General features: G+C 37.3%; 1 long non-coding RNA gene across 1 annotated transcript; it reads left to right on the top strand.

The window, feature by feature from the left end:
- The first annotated feature begins 576 nt into the window (after positions 1-576).
- LOC138690659 (uncharacterized) lies at positions 577-14,866 on the top strand. The gene is made up of 3 exons (XR_011329417.1): positions 577-873; positions 3,230-3,361; positions 14,610-14,866. It is a non-coding gene; the product is annotated as an uncharacterized lncRNA (long non-coding RNA).
- Positions 14,867-15,516: the final 650 nt, after the last annotated feature.

Below are 15,516 nucleotides of genomic sequence, written 5' to 3'. Positions count from 1 at the left end.
AAAAATTTGATGGTGCTTTGGTACTTTTTTTTGGCATATAAAACATCCGCATGCCAGTGCTGTACAGCTGTGTGCTCTTTACTGAGCCATGCTGCAAAACCCATTGCATCTTCTAAGCAATTTTGAGTATTGAGAGCTAAGTAATGAAGCCAGAGACATAAAGCTTGGCAAATTTTTGAAAACAAACAAACAAACAAACAAAACCCCCAAACCTAAACCCCCCTCTGAACTACTGTTTAGTTCTGTATCTCTTTATTCCAAATTAATTACTCTGCTAGCTAAGTTTTGGGTTGGAGCATGGGGTGCAAATGGCATATATGGCCACAGTAGTTTTCAGAAGTGTCCTGGATATCCCTAAAGAATCATTACTACCAGGAGAATCTGCCTACTCGATATTTGGTTGCTTTTTCTAATTGCAAAATCTGTGGTCTTTATCAATATTCAGAGAGTCAAACCATTCCCCCCAAAAGATTAATAGAATCCCCTTACTATAGAAAAGAGGTCTAAATTTTATTTTTTCAAAGTAATCTAAGAATAAATTCTTTTTATATAGATTTTTTTCTGAACCTCTATTGAAGCATTTGAATTGTGCTTATGGAGGTAAGTTTATAAGAAAAACTATTATCTTTTATTAGATCACATAATATATCTTGAAAAAGAAGCATCTCAGGCTCACAAATGCTTTTTTGGCCGCTCCCTGTAGGGATATGGAAAACAATCTTGCTGGGAGGAAGAGAGCTCAAGGGAGAATATAGATGTCCTCTTAATCAGGACATAAAAAAGAAAGGAGAAGCTATGATGTGACAGTGACTGGTGGAAGAAAATCTGGCAAACAGCAGAGAGAAGATTGGGAGATATGACAATTTGGGGAATGTATGTATAATTTATGAATCCAGACTTATTTTATGAATTTCATGTACCACTCTATTCCTTGGTCTGTATTTAATTTGCCAGTTGCTGGCTGGGTCTATGTCACAGATCACACACTCTATGCAAGAACAGATACAAGAGTAATCTAAGAAGTGGTAACATGATATGATTTTTTCTCAGTAAAGCATTGAATATGCTAAATAGAGTGGTTAAACTAAAAGAAATGGATCGTCTCAGGTTGTCTGCTTCTAAATTAGAACAATGGAAATTGCCTGGTGAGAAAACAGATGAGAAAAGAATGCATGTTCTCTGAGCTGAGGAGCTATCTGAACAAGTGTGAGAAAGCTGGTCTTGAACAAATGAGAGAAAGCTTGCTGAGAGAGCTTGCAGGCTCATCAGGAGGACAGTGAGGCTTTAATGCCATGGAAGAATTGTCCCAAAACTTCAACATCTTACAGGGCATCAATGGTCCCAGAAAGAAGGTTTTTATTTCCAGGATTTTTGTTTGCTTAATTGCTTTTTATCTGGGGAGTTGTAAGTCTAGGTGCTTTCTCCATTAACATGACATGTATAATAATATGAATTTATAGTCTCCACTTACTTTCTAAGTACTGTACAGTCTCAGAAGATGAAACTATAAACTGCAGTAGTCAGGAAGGGAAGCTTTATGCCACGGAGAGGTTAGAACTAGCCTTAGAGATCTTGATTATAGACTCTGAAGGCTGCCTGAGAATAGGCACCAGCACCTGTATGTTGCATATGGTCAGTGGGCATCCAGTGTTCAGTTTCAAAGCACAGCAGCAAAGGCATCATGACCAGGTCTATTATGAGAGGGAAGGGAGATTCAGAGAAGAGTGATTAGAGGAAATGAGAGAAGCAGGTAGGAGGGAAGTATCTATCACAGAGAAGAAGTTGGTGCCTAAAGGGAGCTGTGTGTCAAGATGGAAGTAATTTATCTTAAGCAGTCTTGGTAAAGAAAGAAAGATAGAAAAAATACAGATCAGAGGAGATATTTTTGGCAAAAGTTTCATGTTTTCCTGTCAATGGCAGAAGAGGGCGTAGAACACTTTAATTCAATGTTAGAGAAAAGCCGTCCAGCTGAACAGATAAGGAGGATCTGAAGTGGCAATGCTTCTGTCAGGTCTTTGGAGCTGGGGATTGAAAAGTGAGGCACTGGCAATGATGAATAGCAAGCAATGTCCTTTCACACCATACTAGAAATATTGGATGAATGTTTTGACCTCCTCATTTGCATGAGGTTGGTAAGGTTTTTCTGCATGGAGTAGTACATCTTCCACCAAAAGCTGGCTTTAGGATTTTGTCTGCCTTATGCATGTAGTGAAACCTTTTCATTACGCACAGCCAGTAGAAGACGTGCTGTCTGCTGCCACTGGATGCTTATCCTTACTTACAGACACAGCCTCATCGCAGAACATCTTCTGCATGCTCATTCATGAGTGTCTACACAACCAGAGAATTTTGTTGCTACTTCTTCTGCCAATCAAGCGTTGCGAATATTTAAAGGCATGTTATGGGGGAAGTGCTTGCTGGTCTTGTATTTCTAGTAACATTTCGTTACGGACATGCCCACAGATTCAACAAGTAGGGACAAAAGTGAGAGAGTTGGTCCAAAAAGAGAAATTCACGCTTATTAACATCTGTAAAGCACAAATAGTATGTTCATATCATAAAATTAATTTGGAGTTTGGTATAGTAAAATAATTAATTTTAATAGTAAAATAAGTTCCAGCTGGTGAGAATATTCACCTTAATATTAGTGGAAAAAATATTTTCAGTGTACCACTGACATGTATGTATTTCCATTAGGAAGAGAATACATAACTCCTGTGAAATAGAAGTGTTTGGAAGATGCAGTTCTGCTCTTTCTCATTGGTTTTATTGAATTTGCTTCTTCCATTGGCCAGCACAGTTCTTCCATTACATCTTCCATTGGCTTCCAATAGCCAGCACAGCTGCAGATTTATTCTACTATAGTTGATGTACCTAAAAATTTCCCTTTATTTGGGACCCACTAGGTTTTTTGAACTCCTCCTGTGGGCTGGATCCATTATAGTTGATGGATCATGCAGATTTTTCTGACAGTCTCTCTCTTCCACTTTCTTTTTCTGAGAGCCCATGTGACTCATGTAGTGAGTTCAATGGCATAGAAATAATGTTAGTTTTACAAAAGCACACGTACAACAACAGAGAGAGATGCAGAGACTTAGAATTCATTTTTGTGTCAGGAAGCGATAAATAGATAGAATTCATACTATGGTTAATGAGTTGCTGGGGTTGGTTGTCCTTAGATTGAAACCCACTGTTCAGCAGTGATCTCACCTTAAATTATATACCACAGTGTGAACCTGCTGGAACTGCACAAGGAAATCCAAGTGGCCAGCTGCAGTTTCTCTGGAGAAAATGGGGACCAGTTGGACAAGAGCTGAATGCCTCATCCTTCAACTACAAATGGCCTGGTCACAAAACCAAGGTAAGCAGTGCTTTAATTTTTGTCAATAAAGGATGGTAAAACAGCCCATGCTGTTCTCAGATACATCTGTGCCTTCCTGTCAGAATTTGTATTGCATTCAGAAAGGAATGGAACAATGGGATATTTGGCCTCCGTGACACTCAGCACAGATAAATAATGAGAGAAGAAACCAACAGTCCAGAGAGATAAAACATCTTCTTCAATATACCATAGTAGATCAGTGGTAGAAGTAACAGTGGAATACAATTTCACTGTTGACATCTTCTGCACTCCTAATGATGCCCATAATCTTCTCATTGCCTGGGGACAAACAAGGCAAGGAAGAAAGGGAAAACAAATACGCCTAACTGAACCTGTTTTAGAGGGCTGACAATTTATTTAATACTCATATAAATCACACAGCAGAATTAATCCACATGATAGTCAACTTAATTTAACCACAAGATTTATTCTCAATGTTACCAAAATACACCGTATCATGTCTGCACTTTTTTTGTGCAAACTTAGGCATCTCCTGAATTTCTTTGAGTAAAATACTAAATTACACTGAGACTAAACAAGTAATGATATAAAACACGAAGACTTTTAAAAAAGTTTTTCTCACTTGTGCCCTTCTGATCCTTTCCCCCATCACAACAGGGTAAGTGAGCATGTCTGGGTGGGGGCTTACCTGCCGGCTAGGCTCAACCCACCACAACAAAATAGGGAAAAACATGACTGCCTTTTGCCGATGTCCATGTCCAGACCCTGAACTGAGATCCTTCACAGCCTGTGGGTTTTTATTTAAATCCTTAACTATAAGATACCCAAGCACAACGCCCTAAGAACCAAAACTGTTGTATTTTGGTGTGGGAGATTATATGATTTTACTAGCTTATACCATTTTGTTCAGACTTTAGTTACTTCCTGTTCATTTTACTTAGACAAAGTGTTCAGGTTTGGCTTTCGATCAGTGTATATTTGCTAGCAGCAATTTGGCACAATCACCTTCCGTTCCCCCTCCTCAAGTACTACGGCCTTACAGAGATTTTTAGTGAGGCTGGAGGACTGAGCACAAATTTCTGTTTGTGTCATCTTGCCCTGGAAAGGAAAAATCTTTGACATAGCATCGTAACTCAACCAACAGCTGAAAGGGAAGCAGGGTATCTCCACATCAACACAGGTCAGCATATAGATGCTTGTTGTTTTACTGTCTTCTTTATATCTCTCTCTAAGATGAATACTGTCATAAGTTTAAGTGTGGGGGTTTTTTCTTTAACATGTCTTTAAGCATTTAGGATGACCAAGGTCCTGTTCCTGTGATCCCAAGTTGCTGTTAGAATACAAATATCTTCTAAACACAAATGCAGCAGAACTGTGTTCTGACAATAATTTGTGCACTAAGTACCCAGCCTGGCCCTAGAGCAACCATCATTAATTGGGAGGGTATAGTTCAGATTCTATGTCTGACCTCTTGGATGCAATGGTCAACCAATTAATGGAAGTACAGGGTTTTTTCCATCTTGTTATATTTGATAAGACTTTATAAGTACCAGAATATTCAGAGTATGGATAAAATTACTTCCTTTTTCTAGCTGTTTTGTGTTGTTTGTAATCAGTATCCCACACAGCTTGTCTCAAAGAGCCATTCACAAAATAAGAATTATCTGTATGAAAACTCTTCCTTTCTTCTAGGATAAAAAGAGACCTCAGCCCTAATCTTTATATAAACTTAAATCAGTATTCCTTAGTTGGCTTTTTGTTATCTGCTTCTTCACTGAAATAACATCTGTACATTTGTCAGGAAAAAAAAAATCAGAAAGTTCAGTATTTGGGGAGAAAACACCTCAAAAGGAATTTTTAAAGAACCGTCTGTATTGTGTAGCTGCCATATATATGTATGTAGATGACATTTTGTATATATTCCAGGTTATTTTAAAAGGCCTGGTGAGTTTGGCCTTGACATTCAGAAATAAAACCACTTTGCTGTAGAGTGAAGAACTAAGTTTTGTTGGAAATGTTGGATTCACTGGAGATTTTTTGAAATACATTTTATAAATCTACAGCTGAACATTTCTCCTCTTCATACAGTAGACCCCAACTCCCACCCGTGCAAAACACAAAAGATATAACAGAGGAACATAGAATGTGTTCATTTTGACAGAAGTGTCAAGTTTGTCTTAAATTTTTTCATTTTCCATATAACATCACTGAAGCAAGCACAGTTAAGAGGAAATACTTTAGAATTGCTTTTCAAAAACTAGTTCTTCTGGCAAATGAAAAGAGAGCATTTTTTCAAACAATTATTAGCTATTTTTAGATTCTGTTGTAATAGCCACCTTTCTAGTTGCTCATTTTTTTGTACCAGAAGGAATAAAAGTATCCTAAAATGAAAAAATTGATTTCTGTTAAGCCCAGTCTTCATTCTTAAAGCTAATTTTACTCAAAGTAGTTTCTACTTTCTAATTTTTTATGTTTGTTTATAATAAGAAGTCTTCCTGAGCAAAGCAAACATTTCTGAAAATGCATAAGCATTTTCTGTGGAAATCCAAGCTTTTAAACTGACTTCAGTCAAACTATGCTTACATTGATGTATCAGAGCAGAAATAGAATACTGCATGTCTTGCTTAGACTGGGATATAAAACTGCACTTTGCATCAGTCTTGCTAATTTAATTGCTTCACTTCTGTGCAGTGTCTCTTATTTAAATTTTTTCTTGATTTTTTCAAATTATCCTAGAAGGTGTCTTTGTGTAGATTCCATTCTAATGGATGTTCCATTTGCATATTTTAAAAATAATTTTTTGATTTGGAATCTGAAAACTAAACAGAAGTAGTATCAGGCAAAATGCAGAAAGGATTCCTTTCTCAGCTTAGCTAATCCTTGTGGGCATGTTCCTCAGTACTTGACTTTAATTCTGGAACTCCATCGGACTGGAAAGAAGTACTTTTGGGATATGCACAACTGTGGTGTTGAACAAGATCACTGAAATTCTTGCCTTTCATAATCACAGTTAGCAAGGATGTCCTTTTTACATACGCAAAAGTAAAATACATGGTAGTAGTGCAGTCATATCTCATATGTGAGTCCTCACAACATTTTTAGTTCTTCTTATTAGTCTGTTAATCTGAAACACAGCTACATTCTTTTAGCTGGTTTTATCGTTCAATTCTGTAGACAGATATGTGTTTATGATACCTCTTTTCTGACATCATAAATCTCTTAAATGTCTATATTTTCTATATCACAGAAAATAATGAAAATAGATAAGAGATTGTTATTGTGCCTTACCACTAGAAGCGTAAACTTAAGACAGACATAGACAGCCTCACGCTTTTGACTTGGAAATCCGACTTTGATTTAAAAAAAAAAAAAAAAAAAAGCTTTATGAGAATGCAGGGAGTCTTGGCTGCCTGCAGTCATGTCCATTTTCATCTGATATTGTGCTTGTTAATTGGTTGGACCACCTCACTGGGACATAGATGCCAAGCAATAATAGCTTTATATAGGCATTTTGCATAATAAGGTGAGTGGCATCATTTGCAGCTGGGAGACCTGTCACACTAACGTCTTCAAAGCACGGATGCCTCATGTCTTTTTAACAATTTTTAACATATTTGGCTTTTCTCTGCCAAATATGCTCCTGAATGGTGGAGGAAAAAAAAGCATGGAAAACAAGACAATTTTTCGTTGCCAAAAGAGGTTAGTTATACTGCAGCTGGCAGCTTGGACCACTTACAGTATATCTAACAGGAAAACACTGCCTGATAATGGCTAGAGAGGAAAAATTAAACCACCTGAGACAGAGATTGTGGCCTTACTCTGAGAAATTGGCTGATACTGATAAGAAGACAAAAAGGGGAGGAGGAACAACATTGTTCAGTCCAGGTGATGCTGTGAAAAGTTAGAATTCCTGGGCCATAGATGCCAAGTGGAAGGTCTGTCTGCTCCTTCTGAGTCAGGGTTTGGCTTTGCTTTTCCTTTCTTCATGGCCAAGGTCTTCTGAACAAAATATCTTTTTCCTGCTTTTCCTGAACAAAATTAGAATATACTTTTGCTGCAGTGTTCAACATCAGGTCACCACCAGATCTTGACAGTAGCCCAAGATGATATATACTTAGAAATCACATGATTCAGTTCTCAATGGATGCTTGACAGGTGCTTTAGGCAAATATTGCTTTAGCTACCAAAAATTCTGTTTGAAAGAGTCTTTTGGCCTAAGGGATACGTAAGCCTGTACATTGACATATTTCAATTCAATATAGAGCAGATGCATTGCTTAGGACATTTTATGTCCTATTCTATTACATATTTGTCCATTTATATTAACTCTTGTAATTTCAGGAATGGGAGATTGTCCTCTATATTTCTTGATGTAATATGTGGATCCTGCAGCGGATATGTATACATCACTTTTTTAATCTCTGTCCTATCAACTGCTCTCCTTGTATCTCGTACCCATCTCCTACCAGTACCTCTCTTGCAAATATTTTGCAGTCTCTCTTTTGAGACCAAATTCCTCTAAGCAAAATATCTTCTTCCTGCTTTTTCTGCCAGGTAGTCTTTTTTAATGCAGCTGTTTCTCAAATGGAGCCTTTGTACTAGTTTTGAGGCAACAGTATCCTTTTATATAAAGCAGCAACATCACACAGGGAATACCAACAGGGATCAAGAATATCTAGCCAACTAGAGAAATACCATCTAAAGATACAGGGAAGAGTCTAGCTGGTTCATTTGTACAGTGCCTGCATACTCCCTTTTCCACTTGCTCTAGTGCTCAGCCATCTGGAAACAAGAAAGTGGAGAAAGAGACGTTTTGACTTATACGCAACTTTCATTTTACATCTCGGGCTTCCTAGTAATAAACCTAAATGGAAGTAAAATGCCTGCAAAACAAACAACATTCTCAAGTGTGAGAATGACAGAGTTGCAGAAGGTAACTGAGATTGGGAGGGACCTCTTGAGGTCACCTAGTCCAAACCCCTGCTCAGGCAGGGTTAGACAGAACAGGTTGCCCACGACTGTCCACTCAGGTTCTGAATATCTCCACAGAATCATGAAGAAGACGGCTCTTCTTGCTGCTGTGACACGATTGAAAAGCTTCTATAACCAAAAAGCAGTTACCAGTGTAGCAGTACATGGTTTGCTTAACAAGGGCCTTCCCCTTTTTTCCTAATGGCTGCTGGAACGGAGGAAGGATTTAGGAGGAACAGAACTGGACTCTTAAATGGTTACAGGCTTTTCACTTTTTCTCATGTAGTGGCTGTGCAATGTGAAACCTGGTCATGGAACAAGCTCTCAGAAAAGGTGTAGGTAAATCTTTAGTCTGACAGTAAGTAACCAGTGCAAAATCTTCCCCTGAAAAATCCCAGCTGGAGTTCAACCATTAAACTAACACCAAGTACTGCAACACTTGGCTGGGGGAGGCGAGGGGGGTGACAGCGATGTCCGTAACTGCTACAAAAGCAGCACACAAAGTTGCACTTGCTATTATAAATGTAACTCTATTTTCTGGTTGGGAAACTGTGAATAGGTATTTTCTTGTATTAGAGATAGGTCTTAATATTGAAGTTTAATTTAGGTCCTTGCATATTTAACAGTCCTCTGTGTTTAAAAATGCAACTAATAACTTTTAAAACATTCTGAATTTACTTCATCACTGATATTTATACTCCAAACCTGGGATATTTTACAGGTTCTTAGATTAACTTTGCAGACAGCTTGTAAGTGAGTGTGGGTTACTTGTGTGGTCTGGTCACACATTTTGACAATCTGTTGCCAGAATATCTGTCTATCAATAAGTTTAACAGTAGACTTCATTTATTAAAGAGAAAAGTAGTAGTGGTCTTTGTTTTTCTCTTCTGCTTAAGGAACAAGGTAGATTGCCAGTTGGCTTTTTTTGTTGTTGCATTTTTTTCCTTATTTGTTTGTTGGGATTTTTTTCACTGCAGTATTTGTAGTTTGATTTGAAATATCTGAAGGAATAAATTCCTTTTTCAGTGATGAGGATTAAAAGAGTGCACCAAGGTATTACTATACTCAGGCAATATTCCTTGGTGTCCTATATCAAGCATTCCCAGAAAGTAAAGATTTGCATCTTCCATGTTAATTATCCCACTTATGATTATACCACCTCACCATAATACCCTAATGAAAGCACTGTTTATATTAATAAAGCATTACATTCAAAAGACTGGTCTTCACTGGTCTTCCTTTTACATGTAAACCCCCTAACATTAACCAAAAAAAAAAAAAAAAAAAAGCTCTACCCAAGCAGAAAGCAAGTTAGTGTGTCTGGCAGCTTACAGAAACAGAGCACATCCACAGTCGTATTTGACTGCAGTCTTAGGGGCATTTCATACCTCAGTCAACCTCTTTTTTTCCCTCAGGGATCTTAATTCTCTTTATCTACTCATTAGCATGTAAAATTAACACCGTTCCTGAGAATATTAGTGATCAGAATTTTAGTAATGCTTATATCAATGTTAATCTCACTGCATTTTCCATGACAATTAAGCAGATAGTAGAATTATATTGTAAGAGTCCTGTGACATCCATATTTCTCAAATATTTGTCCTCTGTACTTGTGCACGAGACTTTTAAAAAGAACCAAAACTACTGCACTTCAGAGGGAGAAATTTATTTTTGCCTTTTCTTAGTGGGGTTACTCTCATAGTTGACACTTATCAGTAATATTTAATCATGGTGTTGAGTTGATTCGGGGTGACTTATATGAATTATCTTGGACTATCTCTTTAAAATAAATCTGTCATATATTCATAAACAAATATAGAGGTCAGATAATGTTAGTTGTCAGGTCTGACTATGCCCTGACTTTTATTTTAAAGCACAGAGAGACCAATGTTAATAAGAGAACAGAATGGTTGGATTTAAATTATATGCCTTTTGTCCTTTTCTTATGTGCAAATCCTGCCTGCTTAATTTGACAATAAATTAAGCACCGGTGTTAAAACTAGATTTTGATTGAGACTGAAGGAACGATATCCCTGTTAAGAAGAAATGATTGCAATGAAGAGGTCTGGTTCATTCATCTTCACCTTAATTGAGCTTTATGACTATGGATTTAGATTGAACCCAGTCACTTCCTATCAAAGATCAGTATCAACAAACAGTGTGATTTTAGAATACCTATGAAAAGATGCTTAAATTGTGTATTTCCTTCTTCATTTTCTCTTTTGCCTACCACTAAGTTGCCATGTCTTACCCATGGTGCCCTAAGTCCTCCTGGGTGATTAGAAGGGAACTGGCTTTGTGGAAAACAGAGGCACACTGGATGCTCTCTGACAACTGAGGAGACATTAGATAGGGAGCAGCCTGGAAAACTTTCAGTTCCAACTCTTTTCTTTTTTTTGGCAGTTATCTTCCAGCAGAAAGATAGTGTCAAAGGCAGCCACTAGAATAATGCAGAGATGAGAGTTTGTGAAATGGAAATGCAAATAAATAGGCTGTGAAAATCGCTCTCTTCTATTGTCCCCTCATATAAAGTCTCTGGCCAGTCTCTGAAAGGGAAAAGAAAAATAAAAAAAAAATTACTATTTTAAAAAATACATAAATATGCATATTAAAAATGAGATATATGTGTAATATCTCAAGAAATTTGTAATACTCAGAATTAATTTCTTAACAGAAAAATAAAATGATATAATAATATACTTTACTAAAGCTGTTCCATGGCAGAAAGCATGATTAAGAAAGACCAGTTTCCATCCTATAAATTGTATTTTAAAATTAAATTTTAATGATGCAGTAATGCTGTCATCCACGTTTCCTATATTTTTCATAAGTAAATTGGTTACCTTTCTAATCTTTTTAAAACTGGATTTCTATCCTATGACAAAACTGAAACTAGTGCTTTTCCCAAATTACTCAATTACAGAAATTCAAGGGAAATTCCTGATAGATTTAATTTTCACTCCACATTTGTGTTTATAGAGGTTTTTCCTGGTTCTTGTTTCTAAAATGTACCTCCTGGTGAACATTAGTTACTGTTGAACCCACCATATAAGCAGACATTTATTGACACTGTTAAAACAAACTTAGTGCCTGCAAAAGAGAGCTTGTTTATACATTTTAACATGTCTATTTATCTTTGTATTTCTGTCAGAGTTCGTAAACAACCTGAATAGCTCTCTTTTATGGACTGTAATGACTTGAGTGGAAAAGCTTGGCAATTTTTTAATTAATTCTATTAAATATTAGTGCATATGCTTGGCAAGAGATTTACGATCATCGGAAACAACCCTGGAGTCAATTTGTTGCCCTAAATGAGTAGGTAATTGTGCAGTTTTAGGGCTGGGGTATCGTTTAGTTTATTAAAGAAACCGTCCCCAGGGCGACCTGTGGCTCGGTACCGGGGCTGGAGTCAGCACTGCGGCAGAAATGCTCAGTCAGGGGCACCCGTTGTGCTTGGAAATTTTTAATCCAGGGAAGATTCCGTGGCAGCTGGGGCCCCACGGCGGAGGGGAGGGCGTCACCTTGGCAGGGGATGACAGTCACGGAGCCCAGGTCGTGCTGGTAAATTCCCTCCTCTTTTGGAGCTCAGTCATTCTTGCATTGGAATTCACTCCTCTCTTTGAGAAGAGTGCCTTCTCCTGAAAAATAAGGCGTTTGTGATTTAGTTCACTTTAGCCATGTGGCTGCCCACCTGCTTTTTTAAACAGATTTCTGTACACAGGTTTGGAGTAGGTGTTTTATGTGGATCTTTTATTAAATCTGTGCCTGTATTCAGAAGAGCAAGCACACTACCACAACGGGCAGAGACGTTTCCTAGTGTGGACACTGTGAGATTATCCCAGTTCCGGAGCAAATAGGGACAACCATAACTTTCTGAAGCACCGACTCCACCCCAGACTGGTGTGCAGAAGGCATAACTCATTGTCCCATAAGCAGAAATATCACCAGAGGCAGAGTTTGTATTAAACTGTATTCATCCATTGTTAAACTTTCTTGGTCTTTTGTTTCCGCTTACGTCAAACAGGCTTTTCATCTAGGAGCTCTCATTTGTCCAGAATTAACTTCTAAAAGAAGGGAACTGTGTTGACAGAATAAAAAATCAGCAGAGTGTCATTCTCAGGGGCATGCAGTCTCACTACCATCAATTATCCACTGACTTAGATAGTACTAGTGTTTGGTTCTAAAAAAACCAAGAAACACATTCATTTATTATTGTATAAATGGATAGGAACACTATATATAATTGTAATTCTTTGAACCTTTATCCAGAAAAAATGCATGCAAAATCAAGTACATTGGAAGAAATTGCATACCTTGTGGATGAGCTGTGCACAAGGAGTAAATGCTGGAATAAAATGTTTTCTTAAACCTGCAGTGTTTATTTTACACAAATGCTACTGTGAGTACGGAAGAAGGGCAACCTTTCCTGAAAGGATATGGTGCAAACACTACAAATCTCCTTTGGCAACCAACAAAAGTTTTGAAAGGGTCTGAGATAGACAAATTTTTCCCCATGACATTCGAAAGGCAGAAAAGTGGAGCAGAAGAAAAGTCTCAGCTGTTCAAAAAGTGGCTACATATGGTTCCCAACAAATCTTGTAATCTCAAATTTTGCTAATTCTAAACAAAAAAATCTAAACAAAGTCTAAAGAAAAATCCCTAAAAAAAGTTTGGTGGAAATGGTGTCACTGGAACGTGTACAAGTATTTGGACATTATATAGCAAAGGATAAACTTGTGCTGGCAGAAGGTTGGATAATGGAAAGATCAGATCAGCTGTTCCCTTCACTAATTTACATTAACTTGATTTTATAAAGTACAGTCTGTTTGAAGAGATTGCAACAGTCTAAGTATTATATGCTTCTTGGATCTTTAAATTTCATAGCTGCCAATAAATCTCACAGTTAGTTGTCTTAGAAATCCTCCCAGTGGTATATTCTTTTTGAAAGTGAATTTAGTGAGTTAAGAATCTTGGAGCGACAGCTCTGAAACAGCTATGGGAAAGGGGTGGTTCTTTTTCTAGACCACCTAGTTAGCCTGTTTTTATCTTGCCTTCTAGGCTTGCGAACACAATTTAGTCTCTATGCCAACTTACTCCTTGACCTTCTGCTGAGAATGACACTAGTAACACCAATTCTGGTGATAGTTTGTGTCGTGGATATTTATCCACTAAAGCTCTGCACCAAACCCATCAATTCGCTTCACACAGGGTACAAAACAGCCATTGGGCAGCAATGACTTTCAGCCTTTACTATCCAGGGCGAGCAGTGAGCCAATGACCTTTACATGAAAGGCGCTATTGCCTGTCAGAGCCATCATAGTAAACACTCATTTAAAATACTATTTTAAAACTGATGAAGATACACCATAGTCACGAATCAAAGAATAGCTTTAGTGCCTCAAAAATGTGGAGCAAGTTGCAGTCATCAGAATAAATTACAACTGATTCTGAGCAGTCATTGAAGAAAAAGTTCAGGGCCATGACAAAGAGACCTTGGGATGGGTTGATACATTATTAATACAGTCTGTTAGGTCATGTCTTGGCAGTATATATTTGCAATGGGTTCAAAATACCCATTAAACATTCACTATTTGTATAGTTCTATGCCACACTTAGCACTGATTGGCATATTTTAAGAAAGTTGTATATTTTGATCAGTATTTTTTTGGCACATGATTAGTATGTGTGTGTGTGAATACACATATGCATATATATATATGTATACAAACATACATATGTATATATAAAGAGAGAGAACCTGGTTTTGTCTTTTCTACTGTTATACTGTTGTTTGCATGACTTTTTTCCCCTCTTACTCCCACTGAGCCCTGCTAAGAGTAGACCCTGAGGCAAAGTATCTACAGGTTTGCCTGCCATTTTGACATTCCAAATAATTCAGGAGGAATACCACAGAGTAGTTTCCCCCATTCTGTTTCCTTACTTCCCTTCCTCCTTCCTTGCAGTTTCGTTGCCTTTATTAACGATAAAGAATTTTTTTACCCTTTTGACTCTAATCCTACTGTCCCTTCATCTGTCGAGGGAATAGTCAGTTAGATCGATGCAAAACAGCCTTAAATCACAGACTGCTTACAATCCTGTTGCTGCATGCTCAGAATTCACCTTGTATTCCAGACTCCAGCTGTCGTTAGTTACTATGGCACACTAAAACTTGCTGTAACACCGGTCCCCTAAAGGACTGTATCACAGCAATGTGTTACAATGCTTCCTTACATTTCAAGATACTGTAGAGACTTTGATTCAGTGTGTTAATGGTATTGCTGTTGTCTTTCCGCAGGTGCTTTTATATGTCTGAATCATGTTACATTGGATTAAACAGCATGTCTCTTGTTGTGTCCCTACATCAGCACACAACAGGTAAGTTATGCTGGATACATTAAGAGACAGACATTAATTTTTTCCTCTAAGTAGAATGTTTTCTAGAATACAACTGAATAGTTTGAGATGCTGACCCTTTTACCTGTTTTGACAGCCAAATCAATGTTATTCAAAACAGTCATAGCTGTTTATGACAGCCTAAGTATTAATAATTCTAGCCTATCTGAAAATGGCTGCTATTTGCAAGAAAGTAAAACACTGATGGTGTTCTGTGAGTGAATCAGAGTTTCAAATTTTTATTTAATTTAAAAAATGTTTTAAATTGGTAGCAAAAGAATTTCTGCCTGAAAGGAGTTGGGAAAAGCTTAATTAGTTCTCAAGTGGTGAGGGACATGTGTCAAATCCATATATTCATTGCACTACTACTAGAATTAAATAGAGAAGTATGAAGGAAGAAATATGTTTGTTCACATCTAGTTAAGAGTAATTTTTCCGGTAGTGATGGATGGGAGTTTGCAGGTATCCAATATTTAATATCTCTAATTATCTAAGTGTAAGAAAGATATCTATAATACTGTATTGAAACTTCCAAAGTTTTCTGAGATTTGTATTCCTTCTTCCAAGCATTCCTTCTTGCTAAAGTAAGATCTTATTTGAATTCTTCACATATAATACATTATTAGTGCCTTTTTGGAATGAAGACTTTGACGGAAGATCATGGTGGAAAGACAGACATGAAAAGTAGTTTTCAATTCACTTTTATTTTTACCTTTTGGATTTGAGGTTAGTGTCACATGATCTTAAGCAGATAAATGTAGCTGATGCATAGCAGAATTGTCTCTGAGTTTGACCCTGGGCTTGGTGCA

This window comes from Haliaeetus albicilla, chromosome 23 (assembly GCF_947461875.1).
Source record: "Haliaeetus albicilla chromosome 23, bHalAlb1.1, whole genome shotgun sequence".
In the NCBI taxonomy this organism is placed as follows: Eukaryota; Metazoa; Chordata; class Aves; order Accipitriformes; family Accipitridae; genus Haliaeetus; species Haliaeetus albicilla.
This window is presented reverse-complemented; position numbering and strand designations above follow the sequence as displayed.